Source organism: Mustela putorius, unplaced genomic scaffold, assembly GCF_011764305.1.
Source record: "Mustela putorius furo isolate JIRA1106 unplaced genomic scaffold, ASM1176430v1.1 tig00003988_pilon_pilon_pilon, whole genome shotgun sequence".
NCBI classification, from domain to species: domain Eukaryota; kingdom Metazoa; phylum Chordata; class Mammalia; order Carnivora; family Mustelidae; genus Mustela; species Mustela putorius.
This window is the reverse complement of record NW_025422127.1, coordinates 9764641-9774340: the sequence shown is the minus strand read 5'-3', so window position 1 is coordinate 9774340 and position 9700 is coordinate 9764641. Positions and strand designations below refer to the sequence as shown.

Here is a 9700-nt window from a genome sequence, read left to right as displayed (position 1 = left end):
GAGTACTTGGTTATTTTTATTATATATCATTTTGTATGATACAGTTTTTTTCCTGAGGCTGCTGTTCTTAAATCAGTTTTAAAAGAAAGAAAGAGATCTCATTTTATGCACTTTCTCCTTAATGAATGTCTTTTGTTGCCTTTGACAGTCTTACAGGTTTTTAATACTTACATGATTTTGTTAAAAAAAACATTGATTTCATTAAACTTATTTGTATCTCTTCTCTCTTCCTAGGGGAAGCAAAAGCAAATGCTCCCCGTGTTATATTTATTGATGAATTAGATTCTGTTGGTGGGAAGTGAATTGAGTCTACAATGCATTCATATTCAAATATGTAAATCAGCTTCTTGCTGAAACGGATGGGTAATTGAATCTTCGTCTGTCTTTGGGATATCATAATATATTTGGGAACATTCAAGAAATAGCGGGGCATCTGGCTAAGTCAGTGGAGTAAGCAGCTCTTCCTCTCTGAGTTGTGCATTTGAGCCCCATGTGGAGTATAGAAATTACTTAAAAATAAAATCTAGGCAACTGAGTAGTCCCTGTGCATGAAGTCAAGACAAGCTGCATTCTCTGTATTGTGTTCTTTCAATTACTAATGGGCTGACTGAGGTATCAACTCTTCTTAATTGGTGATCTCTATACCTTTTTTCATTGATTGTATCATGACAGGAAAATGATTCCCATTTAGAATACCAGTCTGTTTGGATACGTAAAGAGTGTTTGCTGATTCCTCGCTTTTAGTGTTGTGGTAGATTAAAAGTTTGCATCAGTTTTTATAATATAAAGAGCAAGAAGTGGGGTTTCTTTGCAATGGCCACGGTCGCCAAACTATGGAAAGAACCAAGATGCCCTTCAACGGACGAATGGATAAGGAAGATGTGGTCCATATACACTATGGAGTATTATGCCTCCATCACAAAGGATGAATACCCAACTTTTGTAGCAACATGGACGCGACTGGAAGAGATTATGCTGAGTGAAATAAGTCAAGCAGAGACAGTCAATTATCATATGGTTTCACTTATTTGTGGAGCATAACAAATATCATGGAGGAGAAGGGGTGTTAGAGAGGAGAAGGGAGTTGGGGTAAATTGGAAGAGGAGGTGAATCATGAGAGACTATGGACTCTGAAAAACAATCTGAGGGGTTTGAAGTGGGGGGGGAGTGGGAGGTTGGGGTACCAGGTGGTGGGTATTATAGAGGGCACGGATTGCATGGAGCAGTGGGTGTGGTGAAAAATAATGAATACTGTTATGCTGCAAATAAATCAACTTAATTAAAAAAAAAAAAAGAAGTGGGGTTGCTTTGGAAGAAGGAAAGCCTTCTTAAAACCAAACAGGAAGTCTAGGAGCAAATAATTTGAACTGGAAAGCTTGAGAGTATTTTTTCACAAATTAGGTTCCCTAGCCTTTTCCGTCAGGTCATGTCTTCCTAAGTAGAACAAATACTGTGAAGGCATGTAATCATAGATGACTTTGTGATTTATTGTTAACAGTTTTATTGAAGTGTACTGGCCTAGTAACATTTGTTCTTTTTAAAAAATAATAGAGATGTCTTATCACATTGGGTATAAAAAAAATCAGTCCCTTTTCTTTACTGTTACGAAATTTAATGATAGTTTTGTGTAGAGCATTTCTATATGTGTATTGTTTTAATTTTCAGTGAAATGTTACTTTCCTTCTTTTTTTACTAGTTTTAAACCCAATGAAGGAGTTATAATAGGAGCCACAAACTTCCCAGAGGCATTAGATTAAGTACATATTAAAAGACTGTTTTTACAAGTACTGATACATACTGAAACATGGTTGAACTTTAAAAGAGAAGGAAGCCCATCACCAAACATCACATATGATTCTGTTTATGTGAAATGTCCAGAATAAGCAAATCGGTGGCAACAGAAAGTAGATAAGTGGCTGCCAGAAGGAGGGAAGAATGGTAGCTATTGGTAGCTATGGGGTTTCTTTTGGAGTGGGGGAATAAAAATATTCTTAAGTTAGATTGTTGGTAATTGCACAACTCTGACTATATTAAAAACTACTGGATTATCTACTTTAAATTCTGTGATGTATGAATTAAATTTCAGTAAAGTTGTTAAAAGAATCTTCTGACAACTTTATATCACAAAAGTTTGGGGGTGGTAGAGAGCATTTTTAAAATAAAATTTATTACAGTTTTAATTTTTTTATTTTATCATAGAAGTTATTCATATTTTAATTTGTTCTAATCATTTTTTTAAATCTTGTCTAAGTCTGTGGTTTAACATTTTATACTTACAGCAGTTGTGATAGGAAGCTATCACAGTGTAGCTCTCATCATAGACTGCTGCAGAGTTATTGTTCCTTGAGTGACTAGTTTGCATGTTTTTGCTTATGAGGATTGCGTACTATCTATCTCTATCAACCTTTGTTCTGCCTTCTGGTTATTGAAACTGTTACTTGAGCCATGTTTTACAAGGAGTTATCTGAATATTTATATGCAGAATTCCAGTCTAGGGTGGAATAGGTGATGGGGATTAAGGAGCACACTTGTGATGAGCAGTGGGTGACATGTGAAATTGTTGAATCACTGTATTGTACACCTGAAACTAACATAGCACTGTATGTTAGCTGTCCTGGAATTAAAATAAGAAATAAAACTCCATCCAAGATGATAATCCTTCACAAATATTTAATGTTAATGGATATGAGAGGCATTAACTTGCAACATGTAGTCATATTTACTCTTCCAAACATGAAATTGTCTATCAAATAATACTAGAATTTTTATTTTTTATTTTTTTAAAATTTTTTGATTACTTTTCAGTGTACTGGAGTTCATTGTTTATGCACCACACCCAGTGCTCCATGCAATATGTGCCCTCCAAAATACCCACCACCAGGCTGGCCCGACTTCCCACCCCCCACCCCTTCAAAACCCTCAGGTTGTTTTTCAGAGTCCATAGTCTCTCATGGTTCACCTCCCCTTCCAATTTCCCTCAACTCCCTTCTCCTCTCCATCTCTCCTTCTCCTCCATGGAGGCTAGTAAAATTTTAGGTCATAATTTGAAAGTTTATAAATCATGTCTGGCAACTCTGCATTTGTTTATTTTTCACAAAGTTATTTAAATTTAAGAACTTTTGTGATGTGTCCCAATGGGGCTTTAATGATCTATTCAATGGCAATTTTGGTTTTCCTTTAGAAAAGGTAAGTTTATTTTGTAGTTACAGTGATATAAATATTTTAAGTGTTAGTTCAAGATACCTGTTTTCAGGGGCACCTGGGTGGCTCAGTGGGTTGAGCTGCTGTCTTCAGCTCAGGTTGTGATCTCAGGGTCCTGGGATGGAGCCCTGTGTCAGGCTCTCTGCTCAGCAGGGAGCCTGTTTCCTCCTTCCTCCTCTCTCTCTGCCTGCCTCTCTGCCTGCTTGTGATCTCGCTCTGTCAAATAAATAAATAAAATCTTTAAAAAAAATAAAAAATATTTTTTAAAAAAGATAGCTCTTTTCTTTTTTCTTTTGGAATATGAGTCATTTGTGAAGAGTTGTTTTGGAATTTTAATATTGTGTTTACCTACGTAGCTGTGGATCCAGAAATTATAGCTCGAGGTACTGTTGGTTTTTCTGGAGCAGAGTTGGAGAATCTTGTGAACCAGGCTGCATTAAAGGCAGCTCTTGATGGAAAAGAAATGGTTACCATGAAGGAACTAGAGTTTTCCAAAGATAAAATTCTAATGGGTAGGCTTTCTCTCTTTTTTATTTTCCCTGTCTTACACTGTTCATTATGTTAGAGAATAAATTCTTTTTGAGAAAAATGTTATAAGAAAGAAAGGTATAGGAGCAAGAAAATATTTACTCAAAAGTAGCCAAGCAACTGGGCCTCTTACAGAACAAATATAGTTTATATGATTATACAGTTTGGGGGCAGGAGGTGCCCATGTGTTTACTCTTGTCTGGTATAGCTGATAAAAGAATAATTGTACTGATAAAAGAAAAATTTTGCTAATTTTCAGTATTTGATTTTAAATCTTGAATCAGCTTCAGAGCAATTTCGTTGTGACACTTCTTGTTTAAATTTATTTTCTGCAAATAGAACTAAACTTTCCTGGTTGACAGTAAGGAGTAAGAGGACAGCTCTTACAATTTTGGTTGTCAGTTGGCAACTTACTTTGGCTTAAAATAACTTATTAACACTCTTAAGTCATGTCACTCTAAGAATAACTTAAAGGCAAATGGGTTTCATTCATCTAAATATACCTTCTTAACAGAATAATTTTATGCAATTAAATTTTTATCCTTAGGGCCTGAATGTAGAAGCGTGGAAATTGACAATAAAAACAAAACCATCACAGTTTATCACGAATCCGGTCATGCTATTATTGCATATTACACTAAGGATGCAGTGCCTATCAACAAAGCTACAATCATGCCAAGAGGGCCAACACCTGGACATATAAGTATCTCGTTTTTTTCTTTTCCTTCAAATAACACTCTCCAAAAGCTTTTGTAGGAAACTGTTGAGGAAAATAATTAAAAAGAAAATTCAACTATGTTCTAAGTTTGCCAGTAAGTTTCTTCTTTAATCTTCTGAACCATTGTGAGATCAGAGATACTCGTGAAACTTATCTGCTAATATAGAATACTAATAGTTCAAATATTATATATTTACATGATGAAATTTAAGTCTGGAATGACACCAAAGTGTCATTCTTAAATATGTCATTGCTTTTTTTCCCTCTGCAAAGAAACTAGATTAGTGGTTCCACAGTCTTTCTAAGATTTTTCTGAGTACAAGTTTCATTTTCTTTCTAAGGATAGACATTTTAAGCCTTTTTTGGCACCTGGGTACAGGTCCATCCTATTGCAGAATTATCCTATTGCAGGATTATATAGCTATGGCATGTAAAATAAACTTTTGCTTTATAAAGAATTTTTTTTTCCTTTGTATAATGCCACTTTTGTCGTTAGTTGCCTACGACCATCTCTACTAAATGTCTCTGAGCTGTCAGCATCATGATATTAAGTACTATAGCAAGAGCCAGATGACAATTCTGATCATTAATGTGAATATTTCCAACTGTGTCTGGAGTTTTTCTTTGTTTTCAATTGTCTAGGTGTCCCTCTTGCCTGAGAATGACAGACGGAATAAAACTAGAGCTCAGCTGCTTGGGCAGATGGATGTTAGTATGGGAGGAAGAGTGGCTTGAGGAGCTTTTATTTGGAACTGACCATATCACAAGTTGGCTGTAAAGAATGGCTTTAGTTCAGATTGTGCTTGCTGATTTAAAAATATTTTAAAATAAAGTCTATGTATATTTTTAAATTTTAGATGCTTCCAGTGATTTTAATAATGCAACTAAAATTGCAAAGTGGATGGTTACCAAATTTGGAATGAGTGAAAAGGTAATACCTAATTTTACCCCTCCCTCATGTATCAAATGATGACTGCCAAGTGTCTCCTTATGAGACAGGGTTCTTTTTTTTAAGACTTTATTTTTTTATTTGAGAGAGTGAGCATGAGAGGGGGAATGGTCAGAGGGAGAAGCAGACTCCCAGCTGAGCAGGGAGCCCAACGCAGAACTTGATTTTAGGACTCTTGGGACCATGACCGGAGCTGAAGTCAGCCTCTTAACTCACTGAGCTACCCCAGGCACCGTATGAGAGAGAGTTCTCGTTATAAATTGGTAACATTTACTTTTCCCCTGTCTCGTTCTGAGTAGATTTGTCACAGCTCATTCTAAACTAAACTTTTTTTTTTTTTGAATACTAAAATATAGTATTCACTTTCCATTCTGGCTGCTTGGACAATAATAGTGTCTCATGAGTTAAGCAAATGATAAGATATTCTGTTTCTGTTCATATGACCTAAAACTTCTGTTTGCCGAGCTTGCTTATTTTACCCTTCCCACGTATTTCACTCTCCTACGTTATCACTGTGACTTCACACAGCACTTCTAATACACTACATTGTGAATTTCTGGATTTGGAATAGTGGCAACGGTTTTCTAAGAAGGTACTCAGAACCATACTTAGGATTTTAAAGTTTCTCTCTTGTTCATACTTTTTAGTCTTACACTTTCAGAAGAATGATGAAATTTCTATACTGAATTTCTTCCTTGCCCTTGATGAGGTTTCCTTAAGTATAGGATAGTACTTCCTCTGTTAACATTTATTAGTGGTTTGGGGTGTTTCTGTTCAATTTCTTTCTTTTCATTTGTTTTAGCTTGGAGTTATGACCTACAGTGATACTGGGAAACTGAGTCCAGTAACTCAATCTGCTATTGAACAAGAAATTAGAATCCTTCTAAGGGTAATAATTCTGTTTTTCTGTGCTTATTCATCTGTCTACTCATTAATGTGCCTAAATAGTTAGGTGCTACCAGAAGATAATGGTTATCCCCTGCTTAGAACTGTCACTATATATAATCAAGAGAATGAGTGCACCATTGAAGCCATGATTTCAGTATGTAGTTGGGAGCCTCTGGTCATAGACTGAATCTTATTTTATTCTGGCGATAGGCTAGGAACAGTTAAAATCAGTAATTATAAATATTCTACTTCAGCTGTAAAACAATAGTGTTGTTAGACTAGGGGGGATATTTGATTATTTGAGTCTTTATTATTTTCACTCTGAAATATATTTTATTCAACAAATATTAGTTGCTTTGTGCCTCGCTGTGTACATATGCTGAGAATGAAGCTTAAAGGGCTTTGAAAACAAAAGTCTTTTGGATTGCAGGGTCCAGAACAGAATATGTGAGCATCGATTCAGTGAGATGAGTCAGTAGGTACTTGGAATCTCCTTAAGGTACAGCAGATGCTTGGATTAGGGCAGTGAGAGGGGAAATTGAGAAAAATGAATGCATTCAAGAGATACTGATCTAGTGGAATCAAATACCTTTCTGATGTTTGGGTGAGAGAGCAGCTAAATTAAGTAACAAAGCTGTGTTCTCGATTTCTGCCTGGTGCAGCCATCTAGTTGTGTGTGCCATTGACTGAGAAAACAGTGATGATGGCCTAAGGTGGGGAAGTGTGTAGATTATGAGCTGAGTTTTATACATATTGAATTTGAAGTATTTTCTTTTTTTAAGGTTTTATTTGTTTATTTGAGAGAGAGTGAGAGAGCATGAGCATAAAGTGGGGTAAGTGAGGAGCAGAGGGAGATGCAGACTCCCGGTTGAGCAGGGAGCCTCATGTGGGGCTCGATCTCTGGACTCTGGGATCATGACCTGAGCTGAAGGCAGACACTTAACCAACTGAGCCACCTAGGTGCCCCTGAATTTAAGGTGTCTTAGTGAAGATTTCAAGTGGGGAAGGATACGTGGGTCTGGTGCTTAGTGCAGATGTTGGATATGTGCATTCCATTTGGATGTACATGAAGGCAGGTCTTGGAATGGAAAAGACTAAGCTAAATGGCAGAAAGTCTAGTGAGTGAGAACTGGAATTAGGGTTGTAGATGGCCGAATGAAGGATGTTGAAGTCAGATGGTGTAAACTTCAAAGAGCTCACCTCTTTACCCTGAAATATCTGGGATAGAAGGGAATCACTTGAGGGATTCAGAGTCTCCCCAGGAGGGCCAGGTTTGATTAACTCAAGGACGTCAAAGCTTTAAAGTCATTAAGTTTATGAAAAGTTTATATGATAGAAAGGTTTAGAAGGTGTTTCAGAAGAGGAATTCTCTCTCCCTTGCCTGAATCTTCATTCTCTCTCTCTCTCTTTTTTTTTTATGATTTATGTTATTTCGAGTAAATTATCTCTCCTAGTATTAGAACATTGGAAATACTCTTTCTTTGCTCTTAATACTTTTCTGAAATGTTAAGCATACGAGGGCGGTAAGTATTCTTTCCACTAGATGGCACACTTACATTGTTAATAAGGAAAATGATGATTAGCTAGTGTACATTTTAAGTTCAAATGCATATGAAACTTAAAGATATAAAAACCTATCATAGTCTTACATGTTACAGTGTAAGGGTTTCATTCCAATGGAGTTTGTTGTTTTTTTTTTTAAAGCATTATTTTTTTAAAGATTTTATTTATTTATTTGACAGAGAGAGATCACAAGTAGGCAGAGAGGCAGGCAGAGAGAGAGAGGAGGAAGCAGGCCCCCTGCTGAGCAGAGAGCCCAATGCGGGACTCGATCCCAGGACCCTGAGATCATGACCTGAGCCGAAGGCAGCGGCTTAACCCACTGAGCCACCCAGGCGCCCCCAATGGAGTTTTTAAAGTCAATACTAATTCATCCTAGGTTATTAGTTTCAATATTCCATGACATATTTATAATACTTTATATGTTATCTTTAATTTTATATTTCACTTGACCATAACAGTTTTGTTCAGAATGTCTAATGATGTTTATTTTTAATAATTGTGTTATTTTTATATGATGTATGCTTCTTGGTGTTGGTAAACTCATTTTACAATGGTATAGTCACTGACTGACAGGTAAATTGTTACCAAATAAGAGTAGAAAAGTAGATCTTTCCTCACCCTTTAAAGTGAATAAATTGGTGAAATCTCACAAGGCAAAAGGAGCAAACCTGCCTTTCCTTTTTAACGTGTATATTGAATAAAGAAATAGATTTCTTTGTTCGCAGACCTTATTTAAAAAGCAGATAAGTATACTATATGCTTATATATTTTTAAGTATAGCTGCCTAAGTAGTACTCACTTATCCATGTGATACATTTTGAGGTTAAATATAGAATGTTTGCAAGTATGAAACTAATCCTTGAGAACCAAGCTTGCTTTATCTATTGATCAATCAATCAAGTAGGCTCCATGCTGGGTGTTTAAAAGCTCCATGCCTTAAGATACTCTTAATCTCACAAAACAAACTGAGGATTGCCGGGGGAGGAGGGGGGAGGGATGTGGTGGCTGGGTTATGGACATTGGGTAGGGTATGTGCTATGGTGAGTGCTTTGAAATGTGTAAGCCTGATGATTCACGGACCTGGACGCCTGGGGCAAGTAATACATTCTATGTTAACTTTTAAAAAGAGCTTCATGCTTTTATCTTTTATAAATAGAAATGAATATAGTTCACATTTTTTAAGGCATATACTTTTTATTTCTTATTTATGATTTTTGCTTCTACTAAGTTTTCTGCCTCTTTGATACCTCCTTTTTTTCATTTCAGGACTCATATGAATGAGCAAAACATATCTTGAAGACCCATGCAAAAGAGCGTAAGAATCTAGCAGAAGCTTTACTAACCTATGAGACTTTGGATGCCAAAGAGATTCAAATTGTTCTTGAGGGAAAGAAATTGGAAGTGAGATGATAACTCTTAAAATGGATGCATTGCTGGTTTTGCTGCAGGAATATGTAAGTAGCATTTCGGTGGTTTCCTTTTGCAACGCTTTTCTCCCATTCTTGCCTTGGTATCACTCAAGAGTGTGAAACACTTTGTCTCTCTTTTGTCACATTTAATCTAATTCTGGTTATTCTCATGATGACACCTATGGCAAATTATCAGCCCATAGCAAATATGTTAAAGAAAATAAAGAACTATTGGGATTGGAAACAGCTTATTTGATAAATGTTAATCAGTTATTCAGTTGAAAATAAGTAATGATTTTAGGGTTGATTCCTCTACTAGATGTGAATAAAAACTTGGCAGTGTAAAATTATTGAAGGATTGTCTTTGTTTTTAGATAGTACCATTTATCTTTGATGAAGAAATGCTGCCATTTGGATCAAGTGAAACATATTTCTATATAGGTT

General features: G+C 36.0%; 1 pseudogene; it reads left to right on the top strand.

Moving 5' to 3' along the window:
- Positions 1 to 359: 359 nt before the first annotated feature.
- Positions 360 to 9268, top strand: LOC101682937 (annotated as a pseudogene).
- The last annotated feature ends 432 nt before the right edge of the window (positions 9269 to 9700 follow it).